Raw genomic sequence first — 16,962 nt, 5'->3', positions numbered from 1 at the left:
GTTAAGAGTCAACCACATTGCTGTGGGTCTGGAGTCACATGTAGGCCAGACCAGGTAAGTGAACATAGAACATACAGTGCAGGAGGCCATTCGGCCTATTGAGTCTACACCAACCCACTTAAGCCCTCACTTCCACCCTATCATAAAGGCTGGTTTAGCTCACTGGGCTAAATCGCTGGCTTTTAAAGAGGACCAAGCAGGCCAGCAGCACGGTTCGATTCCTGTACCAGCCTCCCCGGACAGGTGCCGGAATGTGGCGACTAGGGGCTTTTCGCAGTAACTTCATTGAAGCCTACTCGTGACAATAAGCGATTTTCATTTTTCTTTTTTTTTCATCACCGTAACCCAATAACCCTTCCTAACCTTTGTTTGGTCACTAAGGGCAATTTATCATGGCCAATCCACCTAACCTGCACATTTTTGGACTGTGGGAGGAAAACAGAGCACCCGGAGGAAACCCACGCAGACACGGGGAGAACGCGCAGACTCCGCACAGACAGTGACCCAGTGGGGAATCAAACCTGGGACCCTGGCACTGTGAAGTCACAGTGCTATCCACTTGTGCTACTGTGCTGCTCTTTAAATGGATTTATCGTTACATGGTCAGCTGCCAGAGGCACTGTCAGGCTTTGCAGTGCCAACGTGCCAGGCTGGCATTCTTCCAGTGCCGGGGATGAGGCCCAGGGGTGCACTGCGCATGTACGGTGAGGTGTAGGGGACCTGAGGACCCTCGCATAGCTGAGTTGGGCTTTGGGTGGATTCGGGGGTCATATCTGGAGGTCGAGAGATTGGGATTAAATTTATAAATGATACCCCGATCTCCTTTGCAATCAGGAATTGCAGCAAGCGGATCTCCTCAGTGCAGGAATCGGGATTAAGTGGGGAGTTGCCCGCTGATGCCCCAAATTGAACCAGAGTCCTGATGGCATTGGTGTTTATCGGGACTGAGTGCGCTCGTCAGGGGACTCTCTGTTCCAATTCGGTTAGATTGCGCCCTGACCTTCCGCTGAACTAAATGATGGCTGCTACAAATCACATGATCACATGATTGGCCTTTTGTTCTGAAAGCTATCAACAAGACAAAGTAATTTCCCTCTCTGTCAATGGAACCTCACACCTCATTGGACAGACAGCTTCTAATCAACAAAATCAGAGGAAGTGCAGCTAAACTGGCACCTCAACAGAGAGATATAGAAACTCATTATGCTCTGCAGAGAAGTTAACAGAATCAATTCATGTTGTGACTGTCTAGTTCCATTTCAAAACAGGAATATTGAGGAAAAAATGGGATTTTGGCCAGAATCATAGAAACTGATTGTTGAGCTGCAATGAACTATTAACGGGTCATGGCCCTAGCATCGGGCCTTTTGGGCAGTCTTAACAAGACACCTATGGCCTCATGGGCAGACTGCTGTTTTAACATCAACTAGAAAGGACTCTAGCAGCTGGGCTGAACAAGCATTCTGTTACCATCTTTGAACGCCATGGGCGACATTTTCCAGCCGGTCGCACCAATGGTGACCCCCCCCCGCCACGGATTCCCCGATGGTTGACGGTACAAACAACAGGAAAACTCAGTGACAGCAGCAGAACCGAAAGGTCCCACTGAGGCCGATGGCAGACCACCTCTTCCGCTTCAAAACACATCGCGGGGGGGAGCGATAAGTCCCACCCCATGAAACATATTTGATTTTTTAAATCTCTGATCATGCCTGCCAAGAAGTCTAAACACATAAAGCATGTTGCAGCACCATTCGGTTCCATGTGTTGTCTCCAACTAGAAACTCATTGAGACTGAACTAAGCAATGAAGGAAACAATCTCTGGACTTAAAATTCTCGGACTCTGGAAATCATGTGAACTGATATACGTGGTTCTTATTCTGTTACTATCCATAGTTGGAAAACACTTTTCCTATATGCCCCTTACTGTGTGTGTATGGAGTGGGAAGTTGCAAACATTCCTTCCCCAGTTTTGAATGTGAAATAAATGAACCTTCTGAGTTAATCACAACGCAAGTTTGCTATGAGTTAGCAGTAAATTGGATCACATAACTGAGGGTTGGGTAAAATCTGCCACAGCATACTTCAAAATAATTCAAAACACCTTCTGCTTACAGACAATTGGTGAACGGAATGAAATATAGTTTGCCTGTCTCTCTGCTCTTTGTAACAAAAGAAACACGTTATCAGAATTGGTCAGTTTATACTTGCATTATTATGAAAGGATCCCAATAAGATTGCAAGATGCTTTTGAAACCTGATAATCAGGCAGAAATTTGAGAAAACTTCTCATTTTCAATGTTCTTACATATTTGTGTAGCACAAATCTGAATGAATACCTCAAAGACAGTTGTAAGTTGCTTTTGGTGGGGAAACTGTTTTTGAATGGAGTACGTGTGCTTTAGCAGGGAGTAAACATCATTTAGCTTCCTGCTCATCTGTGTATCGGCCATGTAACGTCTGAGGGGAATTTGGAAAGAAATACCAGATGAGGTTGACCAAATGCAAGTGCTGTTAAGTTACCAGGCAACCCTGTAACACACTGTTCAAAATCACAATATTCCTTCAGCTGAGTAGGAACAAGGATTCTTCTAACTTCTATATTTGAAATTGGTAAAGTGGCATTCAATAAAATGTCACGATATATTGTGTTTTTTAAAAAGGTTACAAGTCATATCCGATAACTAGATTTTTCAATTGCATTCAGGATGGCTTAAACCTGTGGGGCGGGATTCTCCGACCACCTGCCGGCTCGGAGAATCACTGCGGTGGGGCGGCGTGAATCCCACTCCCACCGGCTGCTGAATTCTCCGGCTCCAAAGTTTTGGTGGGGGCGGGATTCGCGGCACGCCGGTCGGCAGCTGCTGGCAGCGGCCCCCCGGCACGCTATGGGCCGAGTGGCCGCCCGTTTTCGGCGGGTCCCACCGGCGTAAATCACAACAGGTCCTTACCGGCGGGACCTGGCTCCATAGGCGGCCTGCAGAGTCCTCGGGGGGCGGGGCCCACCAATCCACGGGCGGGCCTGTGCCGTGGGGCACTCCTTCCCTCCGCACCGGCTGCTGTCAACCTCCGCGATGGCCTGTGCAGAGAAGAAACCCCCCTGCGCATGCACTGGAATGACACCAGCACACGCTGGCGCTCCTGCGCATGCGGCAACACGCGCCGGCCGGCGGAGGCCCTTCGGTGCCCGTTGGCGTGGCGCCAAGCCCTTCCGGGCCGGCTGGCGCAGCGTCAAACACTCCAGCACCGGCCTAGCACCTGAAGGTGCAGAGGATTCCGCACCTTTGGGGCAGCCCGACACCTCGGCGCCGGAGTGGCCCGCCCCGCCGGTTCACAATTCCCCGCCTGTGATTTCTAAATTAGTCTATACATTCGTCTAAGTTTGTGGTGTACGTGGAGTGTTTCCAGAAAAGAAAGAGACAGTAATCCTGGATTGGCTTGTTTCGCTTACTGGTCCCTGGCATATTGGAAAAACTGCCGGTACGCCACATCAGATAGTTTGAGATGCACTGTTCCAGACTACTGTCATTTAAAATACGGGGGTTCCTCGTCAGTCACTGCTGTCTGCCGAGACCCTTAATAACTCCTCCGCGTAATACGTCCCTCTTGGAGACCACAGATCACCCATCAGCTAACGTCCCGTTAGAGATGTCTGACCGGAGGTTTCAGTATTCAGTAATAATTTGATATTTTGATTTGTTGCTAACCCGTAAGGTTTTTCTTCCGGGCTCTATCATTCAATTCCCTCAAACATGTAGCCAATTGTATCATTAGTTTTTTCCCATACTGTCTGAAACATTCTTCTGCAGAGTGTTGTTCAGGTTCTTCATCGGTATGATCGTTGCTTCATCTGAAACTAAAACGAACAGGTCAAAGGCGGAGAGGGTCCTATTTCTTAATTTGTATCTTCCTATCCGTGCTTGGATATTCCAGAAGTACCATCTAGCATAGCCCACGTACTGCCTCACAAATCGATACCATAAGTCTGTCACTTGTCTACAAGATTGCACAGCCTTTTAAAGTCACATTGCTGTCGGCCAAATTATCCTTGCAGTAATTGCACGTTGTCATTAATCTATCCCACTTACACTGACACTTATGTAGCATGGTGGTTAGCACAAATGCTCCACAGCTCCAGGATCCCAGGCTCGACTCCCGGCTGGGTCACCGTCCGTGCTGAGTCCACACGTCCCCCCCCCCGGTGTGCGTAGGTGTCCTCCCACAGTCCAAAGATGTGCGGGGTTACGTGGATTGGCCATGCTAAATTGCCCGTAGTGTCCCAATAGCAAGGCTAAGGGGGAGGGGAAGCCGTTGGCCCACGGGTATAGGGTGGATACGTGGGTCTGAGTGGGGCAATCATTGCTCGGCACAACATCGAGGGCCGAAGGGCCTGCCCTGTGCTGCACTGCTCCATGCTCTTGGATTCAAAATCCCCTCTGTGGTCACAAACCTCAATCATTAAAGTTGCCTGATATTCCACAAAACAATCAGGACAAACCTGAATGCCCCAAATCTCCCTGGGGGCTGCAGCATCCCATCGCTGTCTTTGCAAATGCATTATCCATTCTCCTGAATACTCAGTATTTGACCGTCTCCTGGGTTTCATATGACTACTACGAGTCCAAACAATCGGGCTACAGAATGCCCCACAATCCAGACTTGTGGTTTCCTGATACTCACTGTGAACCATTTTAAACTGAGGGCCATTAATCACCGCCCTTGTGGCCTGTTAAGCCTCCTCCTTCTGTTATTGCACCCCTGAGTGAGATGCGAAGAATCTCAAACTCCTCCCCTTTTGCTCACCCAGTGATCCAATCTGGTCAAAACCTTCCCTTGATACATTCCTGATAGTGCTACTGCATTTACTTTAATTACTTTATTTTGATGACGACCGGATTTGTATGAAAGTAAGATCCAAACATGACATTTGAACTTTATCAGCTGTCCAATCAATGCTGCTAACAGGTTTTAATTCACTGTCTCCTCCCCCATTGGGTCATGTGTTTTAATTGTGATACAATGTCTTTTGCTCCAGACACCATGCTGCTCTAATTCAACTGTATGTGTACCCAGAATCTGAACAATCTTGTCTTTACATTTTACAGCTTCACGGATGATGTTCCCTGAAGTCTTAGTTGGTAGCTTCACCCAAACTTCCTCTAAATTAGCAATTGGTTTTAATATCTTAATTTTTCTGCATCAATTTTTTCATTAAATATTTCCCTGCAATCAGATTCTCATTTCCTGATACTGCAATTAATTCTCTTAATCTAACTTCTGGTCCAATATCTTTATTCTCCAAATCTCCTTCTTCAATGTCTATAACATGGTAAACATCATTATTTCTGCAAGTGACTTTTCGTGCTCGTCGGGCACTAGGACCCTGCGGAGCCATGCAGTACAGCTTACACAAAGCTGTCTGCTTGAACATCTCTTTGTGTGAATTTCGTGCAGAGCACATTGCTCTGCCGGCCATTTATAACTTCGAATTGATTTGAAACTATTGTATTTATTTCCCCCATTTATTTATTTATTTTTTCAGCCAAGACTATGCCGAGTTGCAACTAATCATTTACGAATCCCAATTTATACAGTTTGATTTCAATTTTTGTTTTCTTCCTGAGAATTATGTTTAATTAACATCATTATTACTAAGGTTCTGAAGAACTTTCAAATACTTACTCCGTTTTAACTCTCACTTTAATACCTCCTAAAACACAACATTTCACAAAACTAGGAACAGAGGTTATCACATTCTTATCAAACAGACTCATTCATTCATTGGAGATCTCCATTCAGACAAAGGAATTCACATCCGTATACGTGCATTCATCAACACACAAGTCATTTATAACCCAATTCTGTTTCATTCAAACAACCCATATCTTCGCGAAGCTATAATTGAACGGAATTGAACTGTCCGCAAACATTCCATCAGCGGTCCTTCACTGAACTGTTTCGCGACATCACATCAACCCGGTACGGACCTTAACCAATTTTTTAATCAAATTAGAATAGAACGGAATTGAAGTGTGCGCCAACATTCCATCAGCGGTCTTTTACTGAACTGTTGCGCGATATCACATCAATCCGTTAAAGACCTTAACCGAATTAAAGTATAATTTAATAGAGCCAATTTTTAATTTGCTACTCACATGCAACCGAGTAACCAGGCAACATCTCATCAGACACCAACTGAACTGTTCGCCTCATGCAACTGAGTAACCAGGCAACATCTCATCAGACACCAACTGAACTGTTCGCCTCATTCCAAAACTTAACCATACCTGCAATGACTGAAATAAAATCTTTGAATCCATCAGACTGACCTTTGATTTCGTCGAGGCAATCGGGCCTAATCAAATGCGAGTGATTAGACTGTTAGCAGAATACGAGACAGAGGAAAATCGATATAAAAATACCGTAGGGCCCATAATTCCCCTCTCCCCGTCTGCAAGCATTCCAATTCTGATTTCGCAGATGAAAGGCAAAATTGTCGAGAAATCCGGATTTCGGCACCAAATGTGGATTCCTGGTTAATTTGCTGTCAGTCTAGATTCAATAAAATCTGAGATGGATTTGCAGGTATCATATCATTTAATAATAACTAACTTGCAAGGCTGACTCAATCCATAGGACCTCAGGACACACACACTGTCTTCTGAGAGCCCAGAATAAAGAGAGAGAGTGTACAAAGAAACTTCTGCTGATATATTCAAAATCACAGTAAGATTCACATATAAGCTTCCCATTGGTCATTCTATACACCTCCTGACCTGGCCCTATATCCTAATTGGTCACTTTGCATTGTAACCCCAGCATCTTTGATTCCTTCTGACCACGAGGTTACCATCCCCCGCGAGCCATGAAACTTCTGCTTTCCTTTGTTCTGTCTGTGACCACAGTGCCCTCAGGGTCCTAGTGCCTAATTTTATCACATTCATTTATTCATTTCCTCAAGTTGAACATGGTATATGTTCCTAAAAGATTTTATGCAACTCTTCCTCATCTTTTCTTCGATTTCCTATCAAATCCAGGGCAAATCCTGCCATTCAGAGTCCACATACACAGTATGTGGTTACTTGGGATCAACTGGGTGGTTTCAAATGACTGTGAGACTTACCCCAGTACAGAGTCATAGAGATCTTCAGCACAGAAAAGGCCCTTCAGCCCATTGTGTCTGCGCTAGTTAAAAACAACCACCTAACTATTCTAATCACATTTTACAGCACTTGGCCCATAGCCTTGTATACCTTCACATCGCAAATGCACATCGAAATACTTCCTAAATGTTATGATCTCTGACTTCATCATCCTTTCAGGCAGTGAGTTTCAAACTTCCACCGCCCTCTGAATGAAAAAGCTTTCCCTCACATTCCCTCTAAACCTCCTGCCCCTTACTTTAAATCTAAGCCCACTGATCACTGATCCTTCTACCAAGGGGAAACGTTTCTTCTTGTCCATTCTATTTATACCCCTCATAATGTTATACATCTCAATCGTGTCCACCCTCTCTGTTCCAAGGGAACAACCCGTCTATCCAATCTCTCTTCATAACTAAAACTCTCCAGCCCGGGTAACATTCTGATAAATCTCCTATGCACCCTTTCCAATGCTATCACATCCCTCCTACAATGTGGATTCCAGAACTGCACACAATACTCTTGCTGCGGCCTAACCAATGTTTTATACTGTTTCAGCATAACCTCTCTGCTCTTAAACTCTACAGCTCGGCTAATAACAGCAAGTATAACATGTGCCTTCTTAACCACTTTACCCACTTGCCGTGCTACGTTAAGGGACCAGTGTACATGCATAACCAGGTCTCTCTGATCCTCGGTGCATCCGAGGATCCTGCCACTCATCATGTGTTCCCTTGCCTTGTTTGTCCTGCCTAATTAGCTCAGTTGGCTGGACAGTTAGTTTGTGATGCAGAGCAAAGCCAGCAGTGTGGGTTCAATTCCCGTACTGGCTGAGGTTATTCATGAAGGCCCTGCCTTCTCAACCTTGCCCCTCGCCTGAGGTGTGGTGATCCTCAGGTTAAATCACCACCAGTCAGATCTTCCCCTCAAGGCAAAAGAAGTCTATGTTCATTTGGGACAATGGAAACTTTACTTACTGTCCTGCCCAAATCTATAACCTCACACTTATCGGGATTTAATTCAATGTGCCATTTGTCAGCCCATCTATAACCCCCTATATTCTAAGGCTTTATCTTCTTCACTATTTACCATCCCACCAATTTTCGTATCATCCACAAACTTACTGATCAACCCTCCTACATTCAAGTATAAACCACAAACAGCATGTGCCAACACCTTACAGATAGCAGATGGAAACCATATTCCCAGGTTTCGCCTCTAACTAGTGCTGAGAGCCATCTACTGTTTGCCTGACTGTCTTCAGAACATCAAGGAATGAGGGAAGCAGGTCAGTGTTCCTGTTCATTAATGAAGTTTCCAACTGGTGAAAATTAACAGGAAAACAAGAGATAATTATTTTTCATTTGTCTGATTAAACAAATGAATTCACTGCCCCAATATAATAATAAAGTAGAGGTGGGTGTTAGGTGCCACAAGGATATATCCCTTTCATTTTGAAAATATGATTTTCAAAATTTCAAGTGATGGGGAATTTTGCAATTTTAAATGAGATACAAGCTACATAAAATTGCACGGCCACCTTCCAAGATGAAGGTCAAAACAAACTAGTCACCCGCAGGGGACTGTTAAGAGAGACATTTTTGGGGCAGCACGGTGGCACAGTGGTTAGCATTGCTGCCTACGGCGCTGAGGACCCGGGTTCGAATCCCGGCCCTGGGTCACTGTCCATGTGGAGTTTGCACATTCTCCCCGTGTCTCCGTGGGTTTTGCCCCCACAACCCAAAGATGTGCAGGTTAGGTGGATTGGCCACGCTAAATTGCCCCTTAATTGGAAAATAAAAAATAAAAATAATTGGTTACTCTAAATTTATTTTTAAAAAAGAGAGACATTTTTGACAATTCAAAGACCCATCAAACCCGTTCACTGGCTAAGGAAGGGACATTAAAATGCAAAGTGCTGGATTTGAAGCAATGGCTGCCACAGACAGCGCCCCCCCCCCCCCAAAAAAACACTTGCGAATACACAATGGATGAAGTATAACAGGCCAGGCTGCAGCTACTCAGAGAGATTATAACAAGACCATAAGACATAGGAGCAGAATTAGGCCACACGCCCCATCGAGTCTGCTCCACCATTCAATCATGGCTGATAACTCGATTCTGTCGCTTTTGGAACAAGTTTATTTCCCAGTTCAGAAGCCAGTGTTACCAGAAACCTACCAGCCAACCAAGATTTTGTAATAACTGCAACATCTTCTACATCTGACCACATTCATGAAACCAGCTAATCCAAATCAGCTACCCTGTTTAAAAATATTTGCCTCAAAGACAAAGAGACTCATCTGTATATTCTTTTAACTTCTTTTTACTTCCTTTGTTTCTGATGCCTGTGTGCACGATGTTGCATTATTTCTTTCTCAGGGTTAGTGTGTTACTAAATTTGCTCTTTCTTTAACTCAAGAAAACCTTCTTTGATTAGCTCCTTATTGCACAATGCAAAAATAGTTCAATACATTCTGGTTTTGAAAAGGTATATCCTCATGAATAACAATCTTAAACCTTTGTTGTGACAAACTGAGGAGGTTGAATACAGGGGAGTCAGTTCACTCCTCACCTGGTCATAACATGGGTGAGAGAGCATGAAATGAAATGAAATTAAAATCGCTTATTGTCACAAGTAGGCTTCATGATGAGGTTTAATGACTGAACGTCAAGCCAAACCTTTATCCAGGTTTTCACACAAGTATTCAATTTGGGAGAGGTTCAGGAGATGCACTTTGGGAATGGTATCCCAGCAGGATAAGTATCTTCAGCAGGTCAGAGAAGAAAAATGACAAGGTGGGGGCAAAGTGTAATCATTCAAGGTTTTCTGAGAATGAACTTTATGTATATTAGCAACAAACATGTCATATTCATTTGTAGAGGTTAAATACCCACATGTATTTGCAGTAAAATTGAATAAATTCAATTACTTCTGCTTACTAACAGTAACAATGAATGAAGGTGATGGAATTGAACTCACAATGATGTGTATAACAGACACATTCATATGAAATTGATGATCTCTCTCCAACAAGAGAGAATCTAATCATCTCTCCTTGACATTCAATTGCTGAATTGCCCACTATCAACATCCTGGGCATTACCATTGACCGGAAACGGAGCTGGGCCAATCATATAAACACTGTGGCTACAAGAGCAGGTCAGAGACTGGGAATACTATGAAGGGTAACTTACCTCCTGACTCCCCAAGGTCAGTCCACCATCTACAAGGTCTGGTGTGTGATGGAATACTCTCCACTTGCCTGGATGAGTGCAGCTCCAATAACACTGAAGAAACTTGACACCTTCCAGGACAAAGCAGCCCGCTTGATTGCCACCCTACCCACCAACTAAAACATTCACTCCCTCAAACACCGATGCACAGCAGCTGCAGTGTGTACCATCTGCAAGATGCAGTGCAAAAACTTCGACAACTAAAAGGAGAGGCCCTAAATGAATACTTTTCTTCAGTGTTCACAAACGAGAGGGGCCATTTGTTGAGGAGGATAGTGCGATACAGGCTGGTAGGCTGGAGGAGGTAGATATTCAGAAGGAAGATGTGTTAGAAATTTTGAGAAGCCTGAGGATAGATAAGTCCCCTGGGCTTGATGGGATATATCCTCGGATTCTTTGGGAGGCGAGGGATGAGATTGCAGTCTTTGGCTTTGATCTTTATGTCCTCACTGTCTACAGAAATAGCGCCGAAGACTGGAGAGAGGCGAATGTTGTCCCCTTGTTCAAGAAAGGCAATAGGTATAACCCTGAGAATTATAGGCCGATTAGTCCGACTTTGTTCATCGGTAAATTATTGGAAAGGGTCCTGAGGGATAGGATTTATGATCATTTGGAAAGATACAGCTTAATCCAGGATAGTCAGCACGGATTTGTGAGGGGTAAGTTTTGCCTCACAAGTTTGATTGTATTCTTTGAGAAGGTAACTAAGTACATAGATGAAGGTAGAGCAGTTGATGTCGTATACATGGATTTTAGTAAGGCGTTTGATAAGGTGCCCCATGGTCGGCTCATGCAGAAACTAAGGAGGCATGGCATAGAGGGAAATTTGGCCGATTGGATCAGTAACTGGCTGTCACATAGAAGACAGAGGGTGGTGGTCGATGGTAAATTTTCAACCTGGAGCCCAGTCACCAGCGGTGTACCACAGGGATCAGTGCTGGGTCCTCGGCTATTTGTAATTTTTATCAATGACTTGGATGATGGAGTTGAAGGTTGGGTTAGTAAATTTGCTGATGAGACCAAGATTGGTGGAGTAGTGGATAATGTGGAGGGCTGTTGTAGGCTGCAAAGAGACATTGATAGGATGCAGAGCTGGGCTGAAAAGTGACAGATGGAGTTTAACCCTGATAAGTGTGAGGTGATTTATTTTGGTAGGACAATGCGGATTACATGGTTAATGGCAGCGTTCTGAAGAATGTGGAGCAGAGAGATCTCGGAGTTCATGTCCATAGATCTCTGAACGTGGCCACCCAAGTGGATAGAGCCGTGAAGAAAGCCTATAGTGTGTAACAGGGGGATTGAGTTTAAGAGCCGTGAGGTTATGCTGCAACTGTACAGGACCTTGGTTAGATCGCATTTGGAGTATTGTGTGCAGTTCTGGTCACCTCATTATAGGAAGGATGTGGAAGCATTGGAAAGGGTGCAAAGGAGGTTTACCAGGATGCTGCCTTGATTGGTGGGTGGGTCTAATGAGGAAAGGTTGAGGGAGCTAGGACTTTTCTCATTAGAGCGAAGGAGGATAAGTGGTGACTTAATTGAGGTGTATAAGAAATTAAATGAAATGAAATGAAAAAAATGAAATGATAATCGCTTATTGTCACAAGTAGGCTTCAAATGAAGTTACTGTGAAAAGCCCCTAGTCGCCACATTCTGGCGCCTGTTCGGGGAGGCTGGTACGGGATGAGAGGGATAGATATAGTGGACGTTCAGCGACTTTTTCCTCTGGTGGATGTAGCTGTTACAAGGGGGCATAACTATAAAGTTCATGGTGGAAGATATAGGAGGGATGTCAGAAGTAGGTTCTTTACTCAGAGAGTGGTTGGGGCATGGAACGCACTCCCAGCTATGGTAGTGGAGTCGGACACTTTAGGAACTTTCAAGGGGTTATTGGAGTGCGCTAGAATGATTGGGAGTAGGTTGATTTGATCTTAGTTTCAGACTAGTTCGGCACAACATCGTGGGCCGAAGGGCCTGTGCTGTGCTGTACACTTCTATGTTCTATAACACCTTCCAAATCCACAACCTCTACCAACCAGCAGGGCAATGGCAGAAGATGCATGAAACATCACCTTACGCAAGTTCCCCTCCAAGCCACACACCATCCTGACATGGAACTATATCACCATTCACTGTTGCTGGGTCCCACCGTAACAGCATTCACCTACACCACATAGACTGCAGCAGTTCAAGAAGGTGTCTAACCACCATTGATGCTCTATTAATAATTTGGTGAACCACAAGCCTTCCCTTATATCGATCAAATGACCACACACCAGTTAGTGTGTCCAAAAGATGGTTTATTTACATACACAAGAGTTACCTCGACATGCAAACACAATATCTACTACGAGTTAAACTACATCTATCAGCTACGATAACCTATACTTAACTTCAGGGCGACCGACACTGTGCAAATGGATAAGGCCTTTATCTGGATTTCTGTCTCTGCTGGGCTCATCCGTCAGGTAGCGATCGTTGGTCTTGAACTTGACTGGCTGTTCCTGCTGCAATTGGGTTGGCATAGGTCGGATCCAAAAGAGACAGAACACATGGCTGCACCGTCTTTTATCCCTCTGGGATTTCGCGCTCTTTGTGGCGGTCCTTAACCTTGGACCAAATAGTTCGACAGGGCTCTGATCACTCTCTTCGATTTCGGCCAATAAAGGGACGGGTGCCTTGGTGGCTGGGCGGGCCCTTAGCGGCCATTGACCTTGGCAGTTGTAAGGGGAGTGGCGCCGATCAGTCTGTGGCTGTACCGGTTGCTTGAGTGGAGTTCTATTGTCCTGGGAAAATGGTCCATTAAAATGCAAACGAGCGGGGGTTTTGAACAGGTCTGGTTACCTGTGTTTCAGATACACATGGACTGTGTATCTGTCTGAGTCCTGGGTTGGCCATAATTCCCATGGTCCTTTGTAGGTAGCCATCTAAGATAGCTTCAACATCTTCTCAAGTACAATTAGGAATAGGCAACAAATGCTGGCTTAGCCAGTGACGTCCACATCACATGAATGAATAAATAATATTAATATTTTATTTTAAATATGGTTTGTGTTGTTAACCTGATAAGCTAATGGGTACACATGCTTGCTGATACAATATCAGCTCAGGCACACCAGAGGGTTCCAGTTTTGATTCCTAATTTGTCGACTAAGTCCAATGGTGCAGCTATTGGGCAGCTAAATTGGATCTGGTATTCCTTCTGAGCTAGGGCTCCCATTCGAGAGCGCTATCCAGAGACTTGTGCTGAAGACTCCACATCTGTAGAGATCGCAGGAGGAGAACAAATAAGATTGAGCTGTGATGCCTCGCATGTGTACTGGCAGCTCATAATTGGCCACTTCAAATAACAGCCACATGGGTGAGTGTTATAACTGGCAAGGGTCTTACAGTGTAGGGATTATTCACTACCCCGTGGGGCTTGCTGAATATAAGCTCCCCCGATAAGGGGGCGGAGGACCCTTAACAAGGTGCACTTGAGTTTGTACAAACAGTCGGTCAGTAAGGCACTAACCAGAGAAGACCCAGTAGGCAACTACCGGAGCTATACGTAATAGATAAGTGTGAAATAAAGTGAGTTTTGCATTTCTCTACCAACTCGGTGTGGACTCTTCATTGCCCTTGAAAAGACTGGCAATGAGGATAAAGACTGGTTCGCTATCAACACTGTTGAGGCACCTCCCCATCTTTCTCGGACTCATGTTGGGGTTTTCCTTCCATTATGCCTCTTTTCGGAGAGTTGTACGTGTTTGAATCATAGAATTTGCAGTGCAGAAGGAGGTCATTCGGCCCATCAAGTCTGCTCAGGCCCTAGGACAGAGCACCCTACTTAGGCCCACACTCCACCCTCCCCTCCGATCCCTCTCCCCAGACGGTATGTCCCTCCCATCCACCCCTCCCCGTGCCATTGTGGGCTCCACCCCTCCTCGACCTTCTCCATCCGCCCCACCCCCCAAATCATTCCCCCTCCTCTCCCCCGAACTAGTGTTGTATCTCTCCTCCCCCTTCTTCCAGGCCCTCTCTCCCTGTTAGGGGCTACGCCATGATCCTTCCCCCCTTACCTCCAGAGCTAACATGCTCGTTAACGTTTTGGGTCCCACCCCCCACCCGGATGAATCTCTCCATTCACTGCCCATTGTGTTTCTCTATCACCTCCCTCCCCCAAATCTCCTTTCCCATTTTGGTACCCTTCTGCCCTCTCCCTCACCTCCTGGGAATTGCATTTGTGCGAAACCGAGGCAACTTCATCAAGCGTGATTTTTCTTTTGCATCTATTATTGCTGTTGCTTTCCCAATGCTTTCTTATGGACAAGCTCATCTGTTTCACCCAGTGTGGTAAAATAGTGTTCCCTGTTTTGGTAGGTCACTCACAGTTTGGCCGGGTACAGCATCCAAACCGCACCTTGCTTTTAAACAAAGCTATTTTGTTCCCTTGAATTCAGTCCGGTGCTTAGCTAGATCCGCCCCAATGTCTTGGTACACGCGGATCGTGTGCCCTTCCTATTTGTAAGAACAGGCGTGTCTTGCCCAGTTCAGGATTTTCTCCTTGCCCTGGAACCGGTGTAGGTTGACGATGATGGCCCGCGGTGGTTCTCCGATTTTGGACTCTACTGGAGTGACCTGTGGGCCCTGCCTACTTCTGGGGGCTTGGGGAAGCTTTCGTCCCCGACCAGCTTACCCAACATTTGTGCCACGTATTCTGTGGGGTTTCTGCCCTAGGTGCCCTCCAGCAGACCCATTTTGGAGGTTCTGACAACGTGACCGGTTCTCTTGGTCCTCCACATTCCGCCTGAGTGTTCCCTGTGCCGCCACCAAACGTGCCACCTACGCTTCTAATGAGATGATCCGGTCACCTTTGTCAGTAGCCACCTTCTCGAGCTCCCGCACCCTCGCCTCCAATCACTGATCCGCCCTCTCCATCACCTCCTTGATGTGGGCCAAGGCATATGTGACCGCCGACATCACTGTTGCCATAATCTCCATCTTTATGGCATCTCTATGTTTAAGGAGCTCCTGTGTTAGGAGTTCTATCCATTGGCCTATTAGCGGGTAGGCGGCATTAGTGTCGGAAATCTGACTCGCTCTGCCATGTCCTGTTCCACCTTGCTCCACATGTCCTCCGCCCTGAACTTTCTCTTCTGGATCTTGCTGATCACATTGTCCTTTCGGCCCCTTTATGGATTTGAGGACATATTTCTGCGTCTGTGATGGCTTTGGAGATGAAGGGTGGAGAGGTTGGATCAGCAGCCGATCTTTGGGCTGGAAGTGCCTAATTCCAAGTTTCCCAGAGGAGAGCCACCTTTCCTCCGACCGCTTAGCCCATCCCCGCCACTGAAGGTCCTTCCAGGCAATTTGTACCAGGTTACTTGGTGTTTGCTGTTTGTTCGAAACTTCACCGACAGTGCACAGCGGATCTCCAGCGTTACCCCCTGCCAAGCAGGGCCAGTCTCTTACCAGGTGCAGGCCCAGGGTCGTACTATGAGAAACCATCTTGACCATATTAGGTCCAAGAGACCGCTTCTTCGAAAAGCTCCTCATCCTCAGAAACCTCTTCTAAAACTGCATCTACGGCAGGACCTCGTCTTCAGAAACCTATTCTAGAACCACATCTGCAGCCAGCTCAGGCTTCTGTAGGACGTCAAGGGAGTCGGATGTCAAGGTGGCTGAGGCCGTTTACTCGGAGGTGTTAACATAGGCGAGTGTTTCGGGAGCCTTGGACCCACAGCCTCATGAACAGGAGCTGCCACAGCAGTCATGTCGGAGCTGGTGTTCGCCCTCCAGATACACGTTGCCTGACACCCAGTCAAATGTCAAGAGAATCCGGCGCCCTCCTTCGCCAAAGTCTTCGGAGGATTCTTCGGACTTTGGGGGGGGGGGGGGGGATGTCATTACCCACAAGAAGGATCTTCCGGGGTAAGGATGATTCCCTACCCCGTGGAGCTTGCTGAATATGAACCCCCCCTGATAAGGGTGCAGACGACCCTGAACGTGGTGCACTTGACTTTGTATAAATACATTCATCCCCCCCCCCCCCCCCCTGGCCTGGGCTTGCGAAATCCTACCAATTGTCCTGGCTTGAGACAATTCACACCTCTTTAACCTAGGGTTACCCCTATCTCTGGATCTGTAAAGATTTAATCACCTGCTAATGCTTGCATTCTAAGCATTGCCTGGCATCTTTGATTTTGTCTATATATATGTTTCTGGAACATACCACTTCATTCACCTGAGGAAGGAGCAGTGCTACGAAAGCTAGTGTTTGAAACAAATCTGTTGGGCTTTAACCTGATGTTGTAAGACTTCTTACTGTGCTCACCCCAGTCCAACGCCGGCATCTCCACATCTTGTATAAATAGAGTCGACTAGTAAGGCGCCGACTAGAGAAAGCCCCATCGGGAATTACTGGAGCTGTATATAATTGATAATTGTGAAATAAAGTAAGTTTTGTTTTTCTCTACCAACTTGGTGTGGACTCTGTTATCCCTTACAAAAGTGAGATTGTAGGGGGTTTCCGAAGAGTCTTACTCTGAAAAAATAGAGTTTTTGGGAAAAAAACATTCATTTCTCAGGAACGTACAAACTCCC

General features: G+C 45.9%; 1 protein-coding gene across 2 annotated transcripts in view; it reads right to left on the bottom strand.

Annotated features, from left to right (window-relative positions):
* The window catches only part of terb1 (telomere repeat binding bouquet formation protein 1), a 192,031-nt gene that overhangs the window by 111,706 nt on the left and 63,363 nt on the right, over nt 1-16,962 (bottom strand). The gene's annotated exons all lie outside the window — the stretch shown is intronic.

Source organism: Scyliorhinus canicula, chromosome 9 (genome assembly GCF_902713615.1).
Source record: "Scyliorhinus canicula chromosome 9, sScyCan1.1, whole genome shotgun sequence".
NCBI lineage: Eukaryota > Metazoa > Chordata > Chondrichthyes > Carcharhiniformes > Scyliorhinidae > Scyliorhinus > Scyliorhinus canicula.
Note: the sequence above shows the minus strand (reverse complement) of the source record. Positions and strands in the feature narration are given on the sequence as shown.